The 23,838-nt window shown below is 39.6% G+C and overlaps 1 pseudogene; it reads right to left on the reverse strand.

Moving 5' to 3' along the window:
* Window positions 1-960: 960 nt before the first annotated feature.
* On the reverse strand, window positions 961-6,782 carry LOC102285440 (adenosylhomocysteinase pseudogene; annotated as a pseudogene).
* Window positions 6,783-23,838: the final 17,056 nt, after the last annotated feature.

Raw genomic sequence — 23,838 nt, forward strand, 5'->3', positions numbered from 1 at the left:
AAATTCTGTAGACTGTACATATTAGTTAAATAAGCAGGATGACAATGTACAACCTTGATGTACTCCTTTCCCAATTTAGAACCAGTCCACTGTTCCATGTCTGTTTTTTGACCTGCATACAGGTTTCGCATGAGGCAGGTAAGGTGGCCAGGTATTCCCACCTCTTGAAGAATTTTCCACAGTTTGTTGTGGTCCACACAAAGGCTTTAGCATAGACAATGAAGCAGAAATAGATGCTCTTCTAGAGCTCTCTTGCTTTTTCTATGATCCAACAGATGTTGGCAATTTGATTTCTGGTTCCTCTGCCTTTTCTAAGTCCATCTTGAATATCTGGAAGTTTTCAGTTCATGTACTGTTGAAGCCTCACTTGGGGAATTTTCATCATTCCTTTGCTAGTGTGTGAAATGAGTGCAATTGTGCAGTAGTTTGAACATTCTTTGTTACCGCCCTTCTTTGGGATTGAAATGAAAACTGAACTTTTTCAGTCCTGTGGCCACTGCTGCATTTTTCAAATTTGCTGACATACTGAGTGTATCACTTTCACAGAATCACCCTTTAGGATTTGAAATACTCAGTTGGAATTCCATCATCTCCACTAACTTTGTTTGTAGTGATGCTTCCTAAGGCTCACTTGACTTCGCATTCCAAGATGTCTGGCTCTAGGTGAGAAGGAAGGACTGAGTGAACAGTTCCAAAGCCCCTAAGCTCATGGTTTCTTGTGGGTAATTACCATGTACCTCCATCCTGACTAGGACTTGAGGAGGGATTTCTCAATTCCCCATGCCACACTTGGAACAGCATGAAGGATGCAGCAGAGGCCAAAGACCAAGTGACTGGTCCCAGGGTGTTGATGACAGACATTATTAAACCAATCTCAAAGGTGGTTCCATTTGTTCTTAGGGAGGAGAGGTGGGACCCAGGCAAGGACAGCAGCTCGAAGGCAAAGAGCAGGTTTGCTTCTCAATAGCAGTAGTGATCAGGTTTGAAGGGGTCATCATAGGACATGTCCAGGTAGTAGGCTCCTTCTCAGTCAGCTTGGTTAGCTTCACATTCTGCTTGCCCAGGGGGCTTCAGCCACTGCTTTATCTAGCTTCTCATCCAGGGTACTTGTCTGAGTGGGTCCACAGCTCAAAATGCACCAGCACCTGATTGGTGAAGGATTTGCTCATCACGAACTGGGATGACCCATAGCTCAGCCCAAGTCGGACAGCCAGCCCTTGGCTAGCAGGATGATGCGACGCCCATTCTTCAACAAGTAGCAGTCCACCTCAGTCTTAATATTCACCTTCTCCACAGCATTTTAGCTCAGCCACTTGACATCAATCTCCATGTCAAAGTGTCCACAAAGTGTCAAAGTTACACACACAATGACATCATCTTTCGTCTCTTCAAAGGGCAGGCCAAGAGTTTTGTTAGTACAGCCTATGGTGCTAACAAAGATGCTGCAGTCTGGACAGGCCTAATCCCTGGTGGTCACCTCTTAGCCCTCCGTGGCCACCTAGAGTGTGTTGATAGTGTAGCTCTCCATGATGATGACGTGGCCCCAAACCCCCTCAGGGCCTGGGCACAGCCCTTGCCCACATTGCCATAGCCTGCTTCCACCACCATAATCATCGTCTGCAGTCCCCTTGATGCCATCTATGAGGGGCTCCTGGCAGCCAGAGAGATTGTCAAGTGTGTTCTCGGTGATGGAGTCATTGCCGTTGATGGCAGGCACCTTCAGGACCCTGTGTGCCAGTTGTGGACCCCTGTTGTGGTCTCTTTGGAGATGCCTTGGACAGGAACTGCGGGTACTTGGTGTGAATGAGGTTGGTGAGGTGCCACTATCATCCAGAATCATGCTGAGCCACCTGTCCTTGAAGTACAGTGTCTGCTCTATGCACCACAGATACTCCTCATCTCTTTCACCCTTCCAGCTGCTGCATGGTCCTGGGTGGAGAAGATAATTGTAGCTGGACCACTGCACCTCAACACACAGGGTGACAAGAGTCTCGATGAAGACAGAGATGAAGACAGCTGTCTCCATGGTCACGGTGTCGGCAGTGGGCAAACCGGATGCACTTCAGTGGCTCGGAGGCGGAGGCCATCTCCCACATGTGCATCGGGCCTGGTGTCTCATCCTCTGTGACGTCTGGGACCTTGCATCCCCAGGTGGCCAGGTTAACGGCAGCAACCTTGTAAGAACGTTTGTCCAACTTGCTGGAGGTGTTTCCTCACAGAGTGATGCACCCAGGCCTCAGGCTGGGAAGAGGCAGAGGCTGGGCAGCTCTGGGCAGGGCAAGACATTTAATTCAGAACAAAGATTAAAGGAAACAAAGCCTCCTAGCTGCCAGTCAAGTACCATTTCATGAACTTAGTCTCTGCTTTTCTAAACATTGGCTTTGTCATTCTTCTACATGTCAGTTGCTATCTGTGCTCAAAGCTACAAGCCTTTTCTCATATTTTCTGACCTTTAATTACCCTATTAATATTTTCTATTGTTGTGAACTTTATTTCCATATTTCCAGACTTTGTCCAGTCTAAACTGTCTTTCCAATCATTTGAAGAAACCAGGCATCTTAAATCTATATTAAGTAGGGCTCAGGGAGATAACAGAGAAGGCAATGGCACCCCTCTCTAGTACTCTTGCCTGGAAAATCCCATGGATAGAGGAGCCTGGTAGGCTGCAGTAAATGGGGTCGCTGAGGGTCGGACACGACTGAGCGACTTCACTTTCACTTTTCACTTTCATGCATTGGAGAAGGAAATGGCAACCCACTCTAGTGTTCTTGCCTGGAGAATCCCAGGAATGGGGGAGCCTGGTGGGCTGCCATCTATGGGGTCACACAGAGTCGGACATGACTAAAGTGACTTAGCAGCAGCAGCAGCAGCAGGGAGATAAGTATCATGGGTTATTTAGCTCACCTATTCTAACTCATCAAGTGTGAATGGCTTTATTTCTTATAAATTTGCTAAATAATTTTTTGAAATCCTTAGTTATGCTTCATGTAATTTTAAAAGGATTAGTCGTGGATAATCTCCTGTACTTGGTTTTCTCATTTGTTGTTATTTTTAATCAATCCTTTCTCAAAAATCATTTAGTCAAATTTATAAATATTTAGTCTTCAAGGAAAAATGTCAGTAAAACACATTCTATTGGTGTTTTGGCTACATTTATAGAACTGGAGTGAAAGGATGAAATTCAGATGCTTCTTTTTTGGGGTCAAATCTCTGTATTTTATTTTAATTAAGCAATTATTTTATTCCCTCTATTAGTTTAAACATTTCACTATGTACCATATGGCAAATACCTTACTAGTCAGAGTATATAAAGATGCATAACACAGTCTCAGTTCTTAAGAAGAAAAATGCATGAATAGGACTATATACCATGAATAAATATATATGTTGGTTGGTTGAGTCACTGACTGTTTATATCTGTTTCCTCATCTACTTATTATAGTTCCCCTTCCACTTTAAGAGTGTTCTTGTGTGGGCAATAGAGTCACTATTATATTTAACTTAAACAATCCTAATTTCTAATGATATCTGACTATACAAACTTCTAACAAGGTAAATGAAGTGGTCAAAATATCTACCTGTAGTATTTGAGTTTATCAGTTGAATTATGAATTCGTATTTCAGATTTTCTTATTTATTTATTTATTTATGACCACTCCTCCAGTTTGTGGGATCTTAGTTCCCTGACCAGGGATAGAAACCACACCCCCTGCAGTGGAGGTGCAGTGTTAACTACTGACCACCAGGGAAGTTCCTAGATTTTCTTATACACACTGTACTAATTTAGATTTTATCCATTTTCACACTTTATATTCAAATTTTATTTAAACTATCCACTGCATACTTAACATTTATGCTTTTATCTTCAGATTTTCTTCAGTCATCTAATAAAATTTTTCAAAATGTACAGATAAATTATTTGAGATATATTATTTTGGGGGAATTTATGCATGAGGCAGAAACTTTTTTTTCATTTATTCATTTTTTAATTAAAGGATAATTGCAAAACATACATTTCTCCAAAGAAGACATACAGATAGCTAGCAAACACACAAAAAGATGCTCAACATCACTCATTATCAGAGAAATGCAAATCAAAACCACAATGAGGCACCATCTCATGCCAGTCAGAATTGCTGCCATCAAAAAGTCTATAAACAATAAATGCTGGAGAGGGTGTGGAGAAAAGGGAACCCTCTTACACTGTTGGTGGGAATGCAAACTAGTATAGCCACTATGGAGAACAGTGTGGAGGTTCCTTAAAAAACTGGAAATATAATTGCCATATGACCCAGCAATCCCACTGCTGGACATACACACCAAGGAAACCAGAATTGAAAGAGGCACGTGTACCCCAATGTTCATTGCAGCACTGTTTACAATAGTTAGAACATGGAAGCAACCTAGATGTCCATTGGCAGACGAATGGATAAGAAAGCTGTGGTACATATATACAGTGGAATATTACTCAGCTATTAAAAAGAATACATTTGAATCAGCTCTAATGAGGTGGATGAAACTGGAGCCTATTATACAGAGTGAAGTAAGTCAGAAAGAAAAATACCAACACAGTATATTAACACATATATATGGAATTTAGAAAGATGGTAATGATGACCCTATATGCGAGACAGCAAAAGAGACACAGATGTAAAGAACAGACTTTTGGACTCCGTGGGAGAAGGCGAGGGTGGGATGATTCTAGAGAATAGCATTGAAACATGTATATTACCATATGTGAAACAGATCACCAGTCTAGATTCAGTGCATGAGACAAGGCACTCAGGACTGGTGCATTGGGATGACCCTGAGGGATGGGATGGGGAAGGATGGGGAAGGGGGGTTCAGGATAGGGAACACATGTACACCCATGGCAGATTCATGTCAGTGTATGGCAAAAACCACTACAACATTGTAAGGTAATTAGCCTTCAATTAAAATAAATAATTTTTTTAAAAAAGGATAATTGCATTATAGAATTTTGTTGTTTTCTTCCAAGCATCAACATGAATCAGCCATCAGTTCAGTTCAGTTCAGTCGCTCAGTCGTGTCTGACTCTTTTCGACCCCATGAATCGCAGCACACCAGGCCTCCCTGTCCATCACCAACTCCCGGAGTTCACCCAGACTCACGTTCATCAAGTCAGTGATGCCATCCAGCCATCTCATCCTCTGTCGTCCCCTTCTCCTCCTGCCCCCAATCCCTCCCAGCATCAGAGTCTTTTCCAATGAGTCAACTCTTCGCATGAAGTGGCCAGAGTACTGGAGTTTCAGCTTTAGCATCATTCCTTCCAAAGAACACCCAGGGCTGATCTCCTTCAGAATGGACTGGTTGGGTCTCCTTTCAGTCCAAGGGACTCTCAAGTGTCTTCTCCAACACCACAGTTCAAAAGCATCAGTTCTTCGGCGCTCATCTCCTCCCTCTTGAACCTCCCTCCCATCTCCCTCTCCCTCCCCCTCCTAGCCCTCTAGATTGTTACAGAGCCCCTGTTTGAGTTCCCTGAGTCATACAGCAATTTCCATTGGCTATCTACTTTACATATGGTAACATAAGCTTCCATGTTACTCTCTATATACAACTCACCCTCTCTTCCTCTCTCCCCCGTGTCCATAACTCTGTTCTCTATGTCTGCTTCTTCACTGTATATTCTTGCCTACTTTGCTGTAGATTAATTAATCATTGGGGTGTGATTTTATTTCTGGGGTTTCTATCCTGCTCTGTTAATCCACATTTCAGTTTTTGTGCCGGTAGTATACTATTTTGATTAATTTAGCTTTGTAGTACAGTCTGGGAGAAGGCAATGGCAACCCACTCCAGTACTTTTGCCTGGAAACTCCCATGGACGGAGGAGCCTGGTAGGCTGCAGTCCATGGGGTCGCAAAGAGTCAGACACGACTGAGCAACTTCACTTTCACTTTTCACTTTCATGCATTGGAGAAGGAAATGGCAACCCACTCCAGTGTTCTTGCCTGGAGAATCCCAAGGACAGAGAAGCCTGGTTGGCTGCAGTCCATGGGGTCGCACAGAGTCGGACACGACTGAAGCGACTTAGCAGCAGCAGCAGCAGTAGCAGCAGCAGCAGCAGCAGCAGCAGCAGTACAGTCTGAAGTCAGGGAGTCTGATTCCTCCAGCTCCATTTTTCTTTCTCAGAATTGCTTTGGCTATTAGTAGCCTTTTGTTTTTCCATATAAATTTTAGAGACTTCTGTTCTAGTTCTGTGAAAAATGTCATTGATAATAATAAAGATTGCATTGAATTTGTAGATTACCTTAGATAGTATAGACATTTTGATAATGTTGATTCTTCCAATCTAAGAACATGGTATATCCTTCCATCTCTGTGTCATCTTCAATTTCTTTCATTGGTATCTTAGAGTTTTCAAAGGAAAGGGTTTTATATTAGGTAAATTTATTCCTAGGTTTTGAAAATTTTATTCTTTTTGATGCAATAGTAAATGGAATTGTTTCCTTAATATCTCTTTCTGATCTTCACTGTTCATGTATAATAGTGCAAATGTATACAAAAAGAGATTTATTTGCATTAATTTCAATCCTACAGCTGTACTGAACTGACTGATCAGCTCCAGTAGTTTTCTGTCACTGTTAGCAGATAACATGATACTATATATAGGAAATCCTATGTATAGTATCATGTTATCTGCTAACATGATACTATGTATAGTACCATGTCACTGCTAACAGTGACAGTTTACTCTTATTTTCCATTTTACATTCATTTATTTCCTTTTTTCCCTGCTGATTGTTCAGTTCAGTCTCAGTCATATCCGACTCTTTGAGATCCCATGGATTGCAGCATGCCAGGCTTCCCAGTCCACCACCAACTTCCGGAGCTTGCTCAAACTCATGTCCACTGAGTTGGTGATGCCATCCAATCATCTCATCCCCTGTTGCCCTCTTCTCCTCCTGCCTTCAATGTTTCCCAGCATCAGGGTCTTTTCCAATAAGTCAGTTCTTCACAACAGGTGGCCAAAGTATTGGAGTTTTAGCTTCAGCATTAGTCCTTCCAATGAATATTCAGGACTGATTTCCTTTAGGATTGATTGGTTTGATCTCCTTGCAGTCCAAGGGACTCTAAAGAGTCTTCTCTAACACCAAAGTTCAAAAGTATCATTTCTTCAGCACTCAGCTTTCTTTATGGTCCAGCTCTCACATCCGTACATGAATACTGGAAAAACCATAGCTTTGACTAGATGGACCTTTGTTGGCAAAATACTGTTTCTGCTTTTTAATTTGCTGTTTAGGTTGGTCATAGCTTTTATTCCAAGGGAGAAAGTGTCTTTTAATTTCATGGCTGTAGTCACCATCTTCTCTTCTATTCTCAGCTGTTTGTATGGCCTCCTCAGACAACCAGTTTGCCTTTTTGCCTTTCTCTTTCTTGGGAATGGTCTTTGATCCCTGCCTCCTGTACACTATCATGAACCTCCTTCCATAGTTCTTCAGGCACTCTGTCTATCAGATCTAATCCCTTGAACCTATTTGTCACTTCCACTGTATAATCATAATGGATTTAACTTAGGTCATACCTGAATGGTCTAGTGGTTTTCCCTACTTTCCTCAATTTAAGTCTGAATTCTGCAATAAGGAGTTTGTGATCTAAGCCACAGTCAGCTCCCGGTCTTGTTCTTGCTGACTCTATAGAGTTTCTCCATCTTTTGCTGCAAAGAATATAATCAATCTAATTTTGGTATTGATTATCTGGTGAGATCCATGTGTAGAGCCATGTGTAGAGTTGTCTGTTGTGTTGTTGGAAGAGGGTGTTTGCTATGACCAGTGCATTCTCATGGCAAAACTCTGTTAGCCTTTTCCCTGCTTCATTTTCTACTCCAAGGCCAAACTTGCCTGTTACTCCAGGTATCTCTTGACTTCCTACTTCTGCATTCCAGTCCCCTATAATGAAAAGGACATCTTTTTTTTTTTTTTTGGTGTTAGTTCTAAAAGGTCTTGTAGGTTATCAGAGAACTTTTCAACTTCAGCTTCTTGGCATTAGTGGTTGGGGCATAGACTTGGATTACTGTGATATCGAATGGTTTGCCTTGGAAATGAACAGAGATCATTCTGTAATTTTTGAAATTGCACCCAAGTACTGCCTGGTGGCTGCCGTCTGTGGGATCACACAGAGTCCGACACGACTGAAGTGACGTAGCAGCAGCAGCAACTGCATTTTGGAATATTGTTGACTGTGATGGCTACTCCATTTCTTCTAAGGGATTCTGCCCAAAGTAGTAGATATAATGGTTATCTGAATTAAATTTGCCCCTCCAGTCAATGTTAATTCACTGATTCCTAAAATGTTGATGTTCACTCTTGTCATCTCCTGTTTGACCACTTCCAATTTATCCTATGCAATATTGGTCTTTACAACATCAAACTTTGCTTCCATCACCAGTCCCATCCACAACTGGACGTTTCACTTTGGCTCCTTCTCTTCATTTTTTCTGGAGTTATACATCCACTCTTCTCCAGTAGCATATTGGACACCTACCAACCTGGGGAGTTCATCTTGCAGTGTCCTATTTTTTTGCCTTTTCATACTGTTCATGGAGTTCTCAAGGCAAGAATTCTGAAGTGGTTTGCCATTCCCTTTTCCAATGGACCACATTTTGTCAGAACTCCCCACAATGACCCCTCCATCATGGGTAGCCCTATATGCCATGGCTCATAGTTTCATTGAATTAGACAAGGATGTGGTCCATGTGATCATTTTGGTTAGTTTTATGTGATTGTGGTTTTCTTTCTGTCTGCCCACTGATGAATAAGGATAAGAGGCTTATGGAAACTTCCTGATATGAGTGACAGATTGCTATGGCTAGGACTATCAAAACTATGTTGAATGAAAATGGTGACAATGGACATCCTTTCCTTATTTCTGATCATACAGGGCAAACTCTGCCTTTCACCACTGAGGATAGTGTTAGCTGTGGTTTGTTTTATATGACCTTTATGACATTGAGGTAGATTCCCTTTATGCTCACTTTCTGGAGAGATTTTATTATAAATGGGTATTGGACTTGTCAAAAGTTTTTTGTGTGTCTATTGAGGTGATCATTTTTTTTTTCCCCTTCAGTTTGTTAATGAGGTTAACACAAAAATTGAGTTGTGGACATTGAAGCATCCTTGCATCCCTGAGATAAGTCTCACTTGAGCATGGTGTGTGATCCTTTCAATGTATTGTTGGATTCAGTTTGCTAGTACTTTGTTGAATATTTTTGCATCTGTGGTCATCTGTGATATCAGCCTGTAGTTTTCTTTTTGAATGATGTCTTTGTCTGGTTTTGGCATCAGGATGAAGGTGGATTCATAGAATAAACTTGTGAATGTTTCTTTCACTGGACTTTTTTGGAGGAGTGTCAAAAGTATAGGTGTTAGCTCTTGTCTAAATATTTAATAGAATTCACCTGTGAAACCATCTGATTCTAGACTTTTATTTGTTGGAGGGTTTTATATCATGATTTCAATTTTGGTGCTTGTGATATAGCTGTTCATATTTTCTATTTCTTCCTGGTTTAGTCTTAGAAAGTTGTATCTTTCTAAGAACTTATGCATTTCTTTTAGGTTGTCCATTTTATTGGCAAACAGTTGTTTATAGCGGTCTCTTATGAGCTTTTGTATTGTTGTGATGTCTGTTGTAATTTCTCCTTTTTCATTTCTAGTTTTATTTGAGTTCCCTCAGTTTTGTTTTGTTTTTTTTTCTTGGTGAGTATGGCTAAAGGTTTACCAGTTTTGTTTGTCTTCTCAAAGAACCAGCTTTTCATTTCAGTCTTTGTTATTGCTTTATCTATCTCTATTTCATTTATTTCTGCTCTGATCTCTATGATTTCTTTCTTTCTACTAACTTTGGGTTTTGTTTGTTTCTCTTTCTCTAGTTGCTTTAGATACAAAATTACACTGTTTATTTGGGATCTTCTTGTCTCCTGAGGTAAGATTGTGTTGCTATAAACTTCCATTTCAGAACTGCTTTTGCTTTTCCAAAGGTTTCGGACTGTTACTTATTCATTGTTATTTTTCTCTAGATATTTTTTAAATTTCCTTTTGATTTCTTCAGTGATCCATTGGTTATTTAGTAGCATCCATTTAGTTTGTGTGTGTTTTTTATAGTTTTATTCTAGGCAATGAGTTAAAATAAGCTATGCTTCTAAATTCTATTTATAACTGACCTTACAAAAATATAATTGTATTTAGCATTTATCTGCAGGCAAAAGAAAAATTTATTTATAGAACAAATTTTATAATTGCTGTTTTAAGGTAGAGAAATTGTCATTTCTTACTTGATATTTCACCCCTTTGGGAATTCAGTTGTTATGAGAAAATGAAATGAATACATATAAATTTTAAGCCATATGTCCTTATTGACAATGAAGCAATTTTTCGATAATCTTTCAAAACTGACTAACCACAAAAAGGTAAACGTTAGGTTGTGGAAGAAGATTCAAATGACTGAATGTAGATAGATGGCAGATTAGAAGTATTAATGGGGAAACAGCTAGGTGTCACTAAAGGAAGAATGTCCTTGTTCCAAAGAGGAGAGACAGTGAATGTTAATTTACCTGGATTAGTGGCAGTGAAGTAAAAGGTTGATGCAGATGTGATGGGGAGGGGATGGGCAGTTTTTTCCTCCAAAGCAGTTGACAAAGTTAGCAATTCAATGTCTAGCAGACTACATACTCAAATATTATATATGCTGTTACTGTTGATAATGATGACAGCTGTTTCTTGTGGGTCAGTCAACAGGCAGACACTATACATATTGTGGGGGGAAAAAAAAACCCTTATAGATTTTGAATATTCACTGAATAATGAAATGTGGGAGAAAAGAGAAAAAGGAAAGGGAGTGGAAGGGAAGGAGGACTTATTATTTATTTAATGCCTGCTCTTTCAGGGTTTGTCAGACTTAATTACGTATGAAGGTTCACTAAATCTTCTTAGCAGAAGCTGATATTATCACTTCATACTGATATGAACGTTGAAGTTCTGAAGTGTTAAAAATATGCACATTTATTCAACATACATTGCACACCAAGAATATACCAGTATTGTGCTCATTTCTGAGGATATAAAGATGGAAACAATCAAATGCGATTCCTTCTTTTAAGAAAATTACTGTCTAAATGTATGACAACTGTAACTATGTGATTCATCCAGTGTTACACAATTCATGTATAGAAAGGGATTTGGATGCTGGTTTTTCTAAGTGTATCACCAGTGCTCTTGGTACCACCATATCAGTAGCAAGCAAGTTGCCGCTTCTCCCCCTTACATTCTTTCACAACATCCGGATTGAGGATATGGGTGTGTCCAACAGTACATTTCTCTGTATTTTCTGAGCTGAATTTTGTAGGTTTTGATTTGGCATCCATCAAAGTGCTAAATAAAATGGAGAATTTGCTTAGAAATCTATGATAACAAATAACTACATGAGTCAAAAATTGTATCTGAAATATATTTGAGATAATGACTTACAAATTACTTTTGTCTATCTGAATTTTCCCTTTCATTTCCCCTAAATTTAAGTTTGTTACTGGTCTGCATTCATTGATTTAAGAAAGGTATGTGTCAGGGAAAAAACAGAAAAACATGTAAGCTTTTGTGGCTTTTCTTTCTCTAATGAACAAAGAGAGGCCAATGTTTAGTCAAAATATTTTGGAAGAAGAATGTTGTTTCCCAGCATAACCCTGTTTGTTGACTACAATGAGACCCTCTTGGGCTAGAAGATGTTGGGGGAGATAGTGGAGCCTGCTGAGGGTTCATACTCTACCTGCCTTTGTAGAAGCATTGCTGAGAGAATATCCCCCAAAAGAAAATTTTTGCAACATCCCCCCAAATTTCTATTCCCTAAATACATCAAGTGAAGTAGTGGAGACTGAAGAGCCTTACTGATTACAACAACGAAACCTATGCCAATAGGTATAAGTTCTGGCAGGTAGAGTGGCTGCCTGCTTCAGAAGGAGCATTCTTCATCTGGAACCAAAGGGCTCTGCTTGTTCCCAAAGTCGGATGTTGCTCTGTTTTAGTTGCATCAGATTTTACCATGCAACAATCGCGTTGGTGCCAAGGTGGCGCTAATGGGAAAGAACCTGCCTGCCAATGCAGGAGATGTAACAGACATGGATGGGTTCGATCCCTGGGTTGGGGAGATACCCTGGAGAAGAGCATAACAAACTCCTCTGATATTCTTGCCTGGAGAATACGATGGACAGAGGATCCTGGCGGGCTATGGTCCATAGGGTCGCAAAGAGTCAGACACAACTGAAGTGACTTAGCGTACATGCATACATACACCCATTCTATTCTTTAGTCTTTCTCCTCCAGACTGTACTTTCCATATCAAGCCTTCACTCTCCCCATTTACACACACACACACAAATTATCTGACAGAGAACAGGGCAGTGGTAGAGATAGTCATAGGGAAGTACCCCATTAGGTATATAGGTTTGCTTTAAATAGTAAATAAGGGAAAGGTACATTTTGTAAGAAGCTTGTGTTTTCTTTTCATATCGATTTATATTAGTGGATCTCACAGGTAAAGATTTCATTATTGGTTTGAAAATTCTTCATTATGTTGAAATTTTAGGGGAACAAAATACTCTGGATTTTGATCATTGACCCATAACTCTGGGTCATGGGGCTATATTGATTCTTTCTTTTTATTTTGTACTTAAGACTTTTTTCTGTGTTTTTATAGCAAGCAGCTTTAAACTTTATGATCTAAAAATGTCTTAAGTAAGAAGAAACTGAATCTTCTCAGCCAACTAGCTCTTGAAACACTATCTCTGTAATATGGGAAAGAACAAGGATCTCTGCTCTTCCTACCCCTCTGGAGCTCTGAACCATGTATACTCCATGTATATGTTCACTGATTGATTTCATGAGACTTTTTCTCAAGAGACCTGCTCCCATCCTGAGTTGTTCTGTATTAGTAGTTGGCATTTTCCAGAGGTTTAAAGCATATCCCTATTTGAAATCAGTTTTTCCAATATTTCTTTTTGCTTGTTCTTCTCATGTTGCCTAATTCCAACTCACTACACAAAAATTTTTTAAAGCTACTAATCTCTCCTCTTAATATGGACTGGCACATCACATAAGGATGTTTGGTGAAAAATATTGTAACATTCTTATGATATGTACTAAAAATTATAAATGTGAAAAATATTTCTCATTTTGTCTTTTGCAAACAACTTCACATAAGATAGCAGTGATGGCTCACATAGCCAATAATACAATTTCATAAAGATTTTATCATTTTCACAGAAGCAGTTTGTTAAATGACTAATGAAATTTGGCTTAAAAATCTATGCTTTATCAGAATGTTCTAGTAAATAAATTCACAAATCAGGAAATATCTGTTGTTTGACCATATGTCTCAGTTTGCAGTTTGGAAGAAATTACCACCATAAGCCACCTCAGGGTTGAGTCCTACTAGGGCCTGCCTCCCACTTTTTCTTCATATGATTTCTAAAATCCAGTCATTGACAGGACCCTGAAGCACCATTTTTCTCTTTTACTTTCCTTATTATTCCATCTTTTGAAACACTCTCCTCTCCTCTCCTCTTCTGCCTGTTGAAGAAATTTCAAGACAGTTCTTTCCATTACTCTCTCACAAAATTTCTTTACTGTCCTCTCCATCAAAACAACAACCGAATTTTTCTAATTTTCATATATGCCCAAACAAGTTTTTCTATAAATTAATCCCTGAGTCAAAAAAATATCATTTTGTATGTAAATCCTTAGAAAAATCTTTCATTGTTGCATAGCACTCAGATTTTATTTTAAATGACAAAGTATTTTTTGGCAAGAACACACAAGTCTGAAATAACTCAAGTGATGCTAATTTGGAGTGTTTATATGTCAGGTGACTGAGAGAAAAAAGAAGAGAAAGAAACAACTCAGAATTACTAATCATTCCTGAGGAGTGATACTTTGCAAGTACAAATATTAAAAGTTTCAAAATTCTTAAATTTTCTTTCTTTCTTTTTCTTTTTTTTTTTTTTTTTTTTTTTTGCCATACGGCACAGCTCATAGGATCTTAGTTCCCTGACCAGGGATCCAATTTGAGTCCTAGGCAGTGGAAGTATGGAGTCCTAACCAAATGACAAACCTATAACCAATATCATACTCAATGGTGAAAACATGAAGGCATTCCCTCTACGATCAGGAACCAAGACAAGGATGACTGTGGTCACCACTTCTTTTCAACATAGTTTGGGAAGTCCTAGACACAGCAATCGGAGGAGAAAAACAAATGAAAGGAATCGAAACTGGAAAAGGAAGTAAAATTGTCATTGTTTAAAGATGATAAGATACTATACATAGAAAATCCTCAAGATACCACAAGAAAACTATTAGAGCTCATTAATGAATCTAGTAAAGTTTCAGGATACAAAGTCAACATACAGAAATATGTTGCAATTCTATACACTAATAACAAACTATCAGAAAGATAAATTAATGAAAATCCAATTTATCATCATATCAAAAAGAATAAAACATCTAGGAATGAACCAACCTGAGGAGACAAAAGACCTCTACACTGAAAACTATGAGACACTAACAGATGAAATTAAAGATGACACAAACAGATGGAAGGATATATCATGCTATTGGGTGGGAAGAATCCCATACTTCGATAAAAAAGAAAATAAAAACCTTAAATTTATCCTTTTAAAAAATTACCTTTTAATACCACTAGAACAGCTGGTTGTGAAAGTTGCTCAGTCATGCCCAATTCTTTGCGACCTCATGGACTTGGTCCATGGAATTCTCTAGATCAGAATACTGGAGTGGGTAGCCGTTCCCTTCTCCAGGGGATCTTCCAAACCCAGGGATCAAAGCCAGGTCTACGCACATTGCAGGCAGATTCTTTATCAGCTGAGCCATCAGGGAAGCCCAAGAATACTGGAGTGGTTAACCTGTCCCTTCTCCAGCAGATCTTCCTGACCCAGGAATTCTCCTGCACTGCAGGGAGATTTTTTACCAGCTGAGCTACCAGGGAAGCCCAATATGATGTCATCTGTAAACAGTGACAGTTTTACTTCTTCCTTTCCAAGTTGGATGTCTTTTATGTATTTTTCTTGTCTGATTGATGTAGCTAGGACTTCCAATACTATCCTGAATAAAAGTGACAGGAGTGGGAATCTTTGTTTTGCTCCTGATTTTAGAGGAAATGCTTCCAATGTTTTAGCACTGAATATCATGTTAGCTGGTATAGGTCTGGTCCTGTATGGTCCATAAAATGTTGATGTAAGTTCCCTCTATATTTATTTTATTGAGACCTTTTATAGTAAATGGATGTTGAAATTTTTCAAAAAACTTTTTCTGCATCTATTGCAATGATCATGATTTTTTATTCTTCATTGTGTTAATGTAATGTGTCACATTAATTGATTTGCAGATATTGGGCCATTCTTGAATTCCTGGGATAAATCCCATTTGATCATGACATTTGATCCTTTTAATATGCTATTGAACTGGATTGCTAATATTTTATTGATGGTTTTTCATCCATGTGTGTCAGTGATTTTGTTGTTGTTCAGTTGCTAAGTCATGTCTGACTCCTTGCAGCCCCATGGACTGCAGCACCCCAGGCTTCCCTGTCCTTCACTATCTCCCAGAGTTTGCTCAAATTCATGTGCATTGACTCAATTATACTATTTAACTATTTCATTCTCTGTCACCCCCTTCTTCTTTTGCCTTCAATCTTTCCCAGCATCAGGGGCTTTTCCAATGAGTTGGCTCTTCGCATGAGGTGTCGACACAAAGTACTGGAGCTTCAGCTTCAGTCCCTCCAATGAATATTCAGTGTTGATTTAATCAGTGATGCTAGCCTAAAATTTTATTGTTTGTGATATCTTTTTCTGGTTTTGGTGTTAGGGTGACAAGCTGAGTGCCAAAGAATTGATGCTTTTGAACTGTGGTGTTGGAGAAGACACTTGAGAGTCCCTTGGACTGCAAGGAGATCCAATCAGTCCATTCTAAAGGAGATCAGTCCTGGGTGTTCATTGGAAGGACTGATGTTGAAGCTGAAAGAGGATGAGATGGATGGATGGCATCACTGACTCGATGGACATGAGTTTGAGTGAACCCTGGGAGTTGGTGATGGACAGGGATGCCTGGCATGCTGTGATTCATGGGGTCACAAAAAGTCGGACATGACTGAGCAACTGAACTGACTGACTGACTTAGCCTCAAATAGTCCTTCCTCTCAATTTTTGGAATAGCTTTAGAAGGATAGGTGGGAGATTGCATATTTTAGGAATTTCTCCATTTCTTCTAGGTTGTCCATTTTATTATCACATAATTTGTAGTAATCTCTTATGAAACTTTACATTTCTATCTTGTCTATTATAATATTTTCTTTTAATTTCTGACATTAATTTCTGATATTCTGATATTATTATTTCTGACATAAATTCTGTTGGAGGCCTTATCTCTTTTGTTTTTCAAGATGAGTCTGGCTAAAGGTTTATCAGTTTTACTATGTTTTAATAACTAGCTCTGAGTTTCACTGATGCTTTCTATTATTGGTTAGTCTCCATTTATGTCTGCTCTGATCTTTATTATTTCCTGATACTAATTTTGAGTTTGTTTATCATTTTTATATTAAGTATAAGTTTGCTTTATTTGAAATTATTTTTATATCCTGAAGTAGGTTCGTATGTCTATAAACCCCTCCCTTAGAACTACTTTCGCTGTGTCCTGTATGGTTTGGTTCATTGTGTTTCCATTTTCTTTTGTCTCCTGGTAGCTTCTGATTTCCTCCTTTATTTCTTCAGTGATACATTGATATGTTTCAGTTCAGTTCAGTCACTCGGTCGTGTCAAACTCTTTGTGACCCCTTGGACTTCAGCACGCTAGGCTTCGCTGTCCATCATCAATTCTCCCGGGGCTTGCTCAAACTTATATCCATTGAGTACGTGATGCCATCCACGCATCTCATCCTCTGTTGTCCCGTTCTCTTCCTGCCTTCAATCTTTCCCAGCACCAGCATCTTTTCCAATGAGTAAGTTCTTCAATCAGGTGACCAAAGTATTGGAGTTTCAGCTTCAGCATGAATCAGTTCAGTTCAGTTGCTCAGTCGTGTCTGACTCTTTGTGACATCATGAACCACAGCACGCCAGGCCTCCCTGTCCATCACCAACTGCCAGAGTTTACCCAAACCCGTGTCCACTGAGTTGGTGATGCCATCCAACCATCTCATCCTGTGTCGTCCCCTTGTCCTCCTGCCCTCAATATTTCCCAGCATCAGGGACTTCACAAATGAGTCAGCTCTTCACATTAGGTGGCCAAAGTATTGGAGTTTCAGCTTCAACATCAGTCCTTCCAATGAACACCCAGGACTGATCTCCTTTAGGATGGACTTGTTGGTTCTTTGCAGTCCAAGGGACTCTCAAGAGTCTTCTCCAACACCACAGTTCAAAAGCATCAATTTTTCAGCACTCAGTTTTCTTTATACTCCAACTCTCACATCCATACATGACAACTGGAAAAACCATAGCCTTGACTAGATGGACCTTTGTTGACAAAGTAATGTCTCTGCTTTTTAATATGCTATCTAAGTTGGAAATGGCAACCCACTCCAGTACTCTTGCCTGGAAAATCCCATGGATGGAGGAACCTGGTAGGCTATAGTCCATGGGTTCGCACAGAGTTGGACAAGACAGAGGGACTTCACTTTCACTTTCTAGGTTGGTCATAAATTTCCTTCCAAGAAGTAACCGTCTTTTACTTTCGTGACTGCTTTCACCATCTGCAGTGATTTTGGAGCGCCCCAAAATAAAGTCAGCCACTGTTTCCACTGTTTCCCCATCTATTTCCCATGAAGTGATGGGACCAGATGCCATAATCTTCGTTTTCTGAATGTTGAGCTTTAAGCCAACTTTTTCACTCTCCTCTTTCATTTTCATCAAGAGGCTCTTTAGTTCTTCTTCACTTTCTGCCATAAAGGTGGTGTCATCTGCATATTTGAGGTTATTGATATTTCTCCCAGCAATCCTGATGCCAGCTTGTGCTTACTCCAGCCCAGAAACTTCCCTGGTGGCTTAGAGGGTAAAGCGTCTGCCTGCAATGCAGGAGACCTGGGTTTGATCCCTGGGTTGGGAAGACCCCCTGGAGAAGGAAATGGCAACCCAATCCAGTACTCTTGCCTGGAAAATCCCATGGATGGAGGAACCTGGTATGCTACAGTCCATGGGGTCGCAAAGAATCGGACATGACTGAGCGATTTCACTTCACTTCAGCATGTATATTCAATGTTTATTGAATAATAATAATTCAATATTCATTATTCCAATGAATATGAATATTCAGGACTGATCTCCTTTAGGACTGACTGGTTGGATCCTTGCAGTCCAAGGGACTCTAAAGAAACTTCTCAAACACCACAGGTCAAAAGCATCAGTTCTTCAGCACTCAGCTTTCTTTATAGTCCAATTCTCACATCCATGCATGACTACTGGAAAAACCATAACTTTGACTAGACGGACCTTTGCTGACAAAGTAATGTCACTGCTTTTTAATATGCTGTCTAGGTTGGTCATAGCTTTTCTTCCAGGGAGCAAGCATCTTTTAATTTCATGGCTGCAGTCACCAAGTTCAGTGATTTTGGAGCCAAAAATAAAGTCTGTCACTGTTTCCACTGTTTTCCCATCTATTTGTCATGAAGTGATGGGACAAGATGACATGAATTTAGTTTTCTGAATGTTGAGTTTTAAGCCAACTTTTTCATTCTCCGCTTTCACTTTCATCAAGAGGCTCTTTAGTTCTTGTTCACTTTCTGCCAAAAGGGTGGTATCATCTGTATATCTGAGGTTATTGGTATTTCTCCCAGCAATCTTGATTCCAGCTTGTGCTTCATCCAGCCCAGAATTTCCTATGATGTACTCTGTATATAAGTTAAATCAGCAGGGTGACAATATACAGCCTTGACATACTCCTTTCCCAGTTTGGAACCAGTCTGTTGTTCCATGTCCGATTTTAACTGTTGCTTCCTGACCTGCATACAGATTTCTCAAGAGGCAGGTCAGGTGGTCTGGTATTCCCATCTCTTGAAGAATTTTCCACAGTTTGTTGTAATCCACACAGACAAAGGCTTTGGCATAGTCAATAAAGCAGAAATAGATGTTTTTCTGGAACTCTCTTGCTTTTCCCATGATCCAGCAGATGTTGGCAATTTGATCTCTGATTCCTCTGCCTTTTCTAAAACCAGTTTGTACATCTGGAAGCTCATGGTTCACGTATTGCTGAAGCCTGGCTTGGAGAATTTTGAGCATTACTTTACTAGTGTGTGAGATGAGTGCAATTGTGCGGTAGTTTGAGCATTCTTTGGCATTGCCTTTCTTTGGGATTGGAATGAAAACTGACCTTTTCCAGTCCTGTGGCCACTGCTGAGGTTTCCAAATTTGCTGGTATATTGAGTGCAGCACTTTCACAGCATCATCTTTCAGGATTTGAAATAGCTCCACTGGAATTCCATCACCTCCACTAGCTTTGTTCATAGTGATGCTTCCTAAGGCCCACCTGACTTCACATTCCAGGATGTCTGGCTCTAGGTGAGTGATCACACCATCATGATTATCTTGGTTGTGAAGATCTTTTTTGTACAATTCTTCTGTGTATTCTTGCCACCTCTTCTTAATATCTTCTGCTTCTATTAGGTCCATACCATTCCTGTCCTTTATCGAGCCCATTTTTGCATGACATGTTCCCTTGGTATCTCTAATTTTCTTGAAGATATCTCTGGTCCTTCCCATTCTGTTGTTTTCCTCTATTTCTTTGCACTGATTGCTGAGGAAAGCTTTCTTATATCTCCTTGCTATCTTTGGAACTCTGCATTCATATGCTTATATCTTTCCTTTTCTCCTTTGCTTTTTGCTTCTCTTCTTTTCACAGCTATTTGTAAGGCCTCTCCAAACAGCCATTTTGCTTTTTTGCATTTCTTTTCCATGGGGATAGTCTTGATCCCTGTCTCCTGTACAATTTCATGAACTTCCATCCATAGTTCATCAGGCACTCTATCTATCAGATCTAATACCTTAAATCTATTTCTCTCTTCCACTGTAGAATCATAAGGGATTTGATTTAGGTCATACCTGAATGGTCTACTAGTTTTCCATATTCTTAAATTTACTGAAATTTTTTTAGCCTAGCATGTGCTCACATCTCACATGTGCTCTTAAAAGGAATGTGTATTTTGTTTCTCTGGGATACTATTCCAGCTTGTGCTTCATCCAGCCCAATGTTTCCTATGATGTACTCTGCATATAACTTAAATAAGCAGGGTGACAGTATACAGCCTTGACGTACCCCTTTCCCGATTTGGAACCAGTCTGTGGTTCCATGTCCGATTCTAACTGTTGCTTCCTGACCTGCATACAGGTTTTTCAAGAGGCAGGTCAGGTGGTCTGGTATTCCCATCTCTTGAAGAATGTTCCAGAGTTTGTTGTGATCCACACAGTCAAAGGTTTTGGCATAGTCAATAAAGCAGAGTAGATGTTTTTCTGGAACTCTCTTGCTTTTTCAATGATCCATCAGATGTTGGCAATTTGATCTCTGGTTCCTCTGACTTTTCTAAATCCATGTTGAATAGCTGGAAGTTCACGGTTCACGTACTGTTGTGTGTCTTTTAAGTTCAGTTCAGTTGCTCAGTTGTGTCTGACTCTTTGTGACCTCATGTACTGCAGCATGCAAGGCCTCCCTGTCCATCACCAGCTCCCGGAGTTTATTCAAACTCATGTCCATTGAGTCGGTGATGCCATCTAACCATATCACCCTCTGTTGTCCCCTTCTTCTCGAGCCTTCAATCTTTCCCAGCATCAGGGTCTTTTCAAATGAGTCAGTGCTTTGCATCACATGGCTAAAGAGCTGACTTTAAATGTCTTTAAATGTCTTTAAATGTGTGTCTTTAGTGTCTTTTTTTTAAAATGTCTTTTAAGCTTAAGTGAGAGTCTTTTGCTGCCGCTGCTAAGTCACTTCAGTCATGTCCGACTCTGTGAAACCCCATAGACGGCAGCCCACCAGGCTCCCCCGTCCCTGGGATTCTCCAGGCAAGAACACTGGAGTGGGTTGCCATTTCCTTCTCCAATGCATGAAAGTGAAAGTGAAGTCACTCAGTCGTATCTGACTCTTATCGACCCCATGTACTGCAGCCTATGAGGCTCCTCTATCCATGGGATTCTCCCACCAAGAATGCTGGAGTGGGGTGCCATTGCCTTCTCCAGAGAGTCTTTTATTTATTTATTTATTTTTTCCATGATAAAATATCTTAATTTATATTTTATTATAAAAATATACAAAATACTACTTTTTACCTTTCCTTCTTCACTCAGTATAAATCCTTTTTGGTTCAGGAACGTCAGCCAACTAAATTCAAATCATATCCATATTATGTCTTCGTGGAATGTGAAGTCAAGTGGGCTGTAGAAAGCATCACTACAAACAAAGCTAATGGAGGTGATGGAATTCCAGTTGAGCTATTCCAAATCCTGAAAGATGATGCTGTGAAAGTGCTGCACTCAATATGCCAGCAAATTTGGAAAACTCAGCAGTGGCCACAGGACTGGAAAAGGTCAGTTTTCATTCCAATCCCAAAGAAAGGCAATGCCAAAGAATGCTCAAACTACTGCACAATTGCACTCATCTCACACACTAGTAAAGTAATGCTCAAAATTCTCCAAGCCAGGCTTCAGCAATACGTGAACCATGAAATTCCTGATGTTCGAGCTGCTTTTAGAAAAGGCAGAGGAATCAGAGATCAGATTGTCAACATCCACTGGATCATGGAAAAAGCAAGAGAGTTCCAGAAAAACAACTATTTCTACTTTATTGACTATGCCAAAGCCTTTGACTGTGTGGATCACAATAAACTGTGGAAAATTCTTCAAGAGATGGGAATACCAGACCGCCTGATCTGCCTCTTGAGGAATTTGTATGCAGGTCAGGAAGCAACAGTTAGAACCGGACATGGAACAACAGACTGATTCCAAATAGGAAAAGGAGTACGTCAAGGCCGAATATTGTCACCCTGCTTATTTAACTTCTATGCAGAGTACATCAGGAGAAACGCTGGACTGGAAGAACAAGCTGGAATCAAGATTACAGGGAGAAATATCAATAACCTCAGATATGCAGATGACATCACCCTTATGGCAGAAAGTGAAGAGGAACTCAAAAGCCTCTTGATGAAAGTGAAAGTGGAGAGTGAAAAAGTTGGCTTAATGCTCAACATTCAGAAAACGAAGATCATGGCATCGGGTCCCACCACTTCATGGGAAATAGATGGGGAAACAGTGGAAACAGTGTCAGACTTTATTTTTCTGGGCTCCAAAATCACTGCAGATGGTGACTGCATCCATGAAAATAAAGGACACTTACTCCTTGAAAGCAAAATTATGTCCAACCTAGATAGCATTTTCAAAAGCAGAGATATTACTTTGCCAACAAAGGTTCATCTAGTCAAGGCTATGGTTTTTCCTGTGGTCATGTATGGATGTTAGAGTTGGACTGTGAAAAGGCTGAGCGCTGAAGAATTGATGCTTTTGAACTGTGGTGTTGGAGAAGACTCTTGAGAGTCCCTTGGACTGCAAGGAGATCCAACCAGTCCATTCTGAAGGAGATCAGCCCTGGGATTTCTTTGGAAGGAATTATGCTGAAGCTGAAATTCCAGTACTTTGGCCACCTCATGCGAAGAGTTGACTCATTGGAAAAGTCTCTGATGCTGGGAGGGATTGGGGGCAGGAGGAAAAGGGGACGACAGAGGGTGAGATGGCTGGATGGCATCACTGACTCGATGGACATGAGTCTGAGTGAACTCTGGGAGTTGGTGATGGACCAGGAGGCCTGGCGTGCTGTGATTCATGGGGTTGCAAAGAGTTGGACATGACTGAGTGACTGAACTGAACTGAACTGAAAGCCACACTGGATTTTAAGGCTCAATACAGAGTTTATCTTCTCAAATATACAAGTATCATAATTGGTTTTATAAAAGTGGGATAATCATTTTGTTGCATGCTATTTTATCCCATTTTCTCCAATTATTAAAACAAGACAAAACTGTAGAAATAATTCTATTTGTATTTCTAGATAGCATAAAATGAAAAAGTTTGCATACTTAATTAAGCAAAATATAATAAATGTGAGTCTTTTGATTATGTCATTAATTTTTTTTTAAACTACTTAACTTTAGCTGTTGGAAAATATTATCTGACAACTTCAGGTGACAGAATAACTCTGTCTTTTTTTGTTGTTGTTGTTGTTTAACAAAATGAAAAGGAATCAAATATCTAAGACTATTTTCAATTCGCCATTCAAAATGCTCCTAGCATTCTGATTGAATTTAGTAGCATGTTTTTATTCCTGGCTAGTGACACAGGTGGTCTTTACCCAGGGCAGGAGCATATCTGGAGAGTCTTTTAGGCAGCATTTATATGGGTATTGTTTTTATCCATTCAACTACTCTGTGTCTTTTGATTGGAGCATTTAATCCACCTACACTTTTAGTAGTTATTGATAGGTGTGTACCGATTGGCATTTTGTTAATTATTTGCTGTTGTTTTTATAGTTCTTTCTGTTTCTTTCTTTATTTCCTCTTTTCCCTTATGATTTGATAACATCTTTAATGTTGTGTTTGAATTTCTTTCTCTTTTTATGTGTGTATCTATTATAGATGTTTGGTTTACTGGTACCATGAGGTTCATATGTAAACATAAACATATGTTAAATTTTTAAGCTGATAATCTCTTAAGTTTGAATGTTTCTAATAACCTTGCATTTTCACTTCCTCCCATAGTTAACGTTTTTGACATCATATTTTACATCTTTTTTGTATACA

Source organism: Bos mutus, chromosome 15 (genome assembly GCF_027580195.1).
Source record: "Bos mutus isolate GX-2022 chromosome 15, NWIPB_WYAK_1.1, whole genome shotgun sequence".
NCBI lineage: Eukaryota > Metazoa > Chordata > Mammalia > Artiodactyla > Bovidae > Bos > Bos mutus.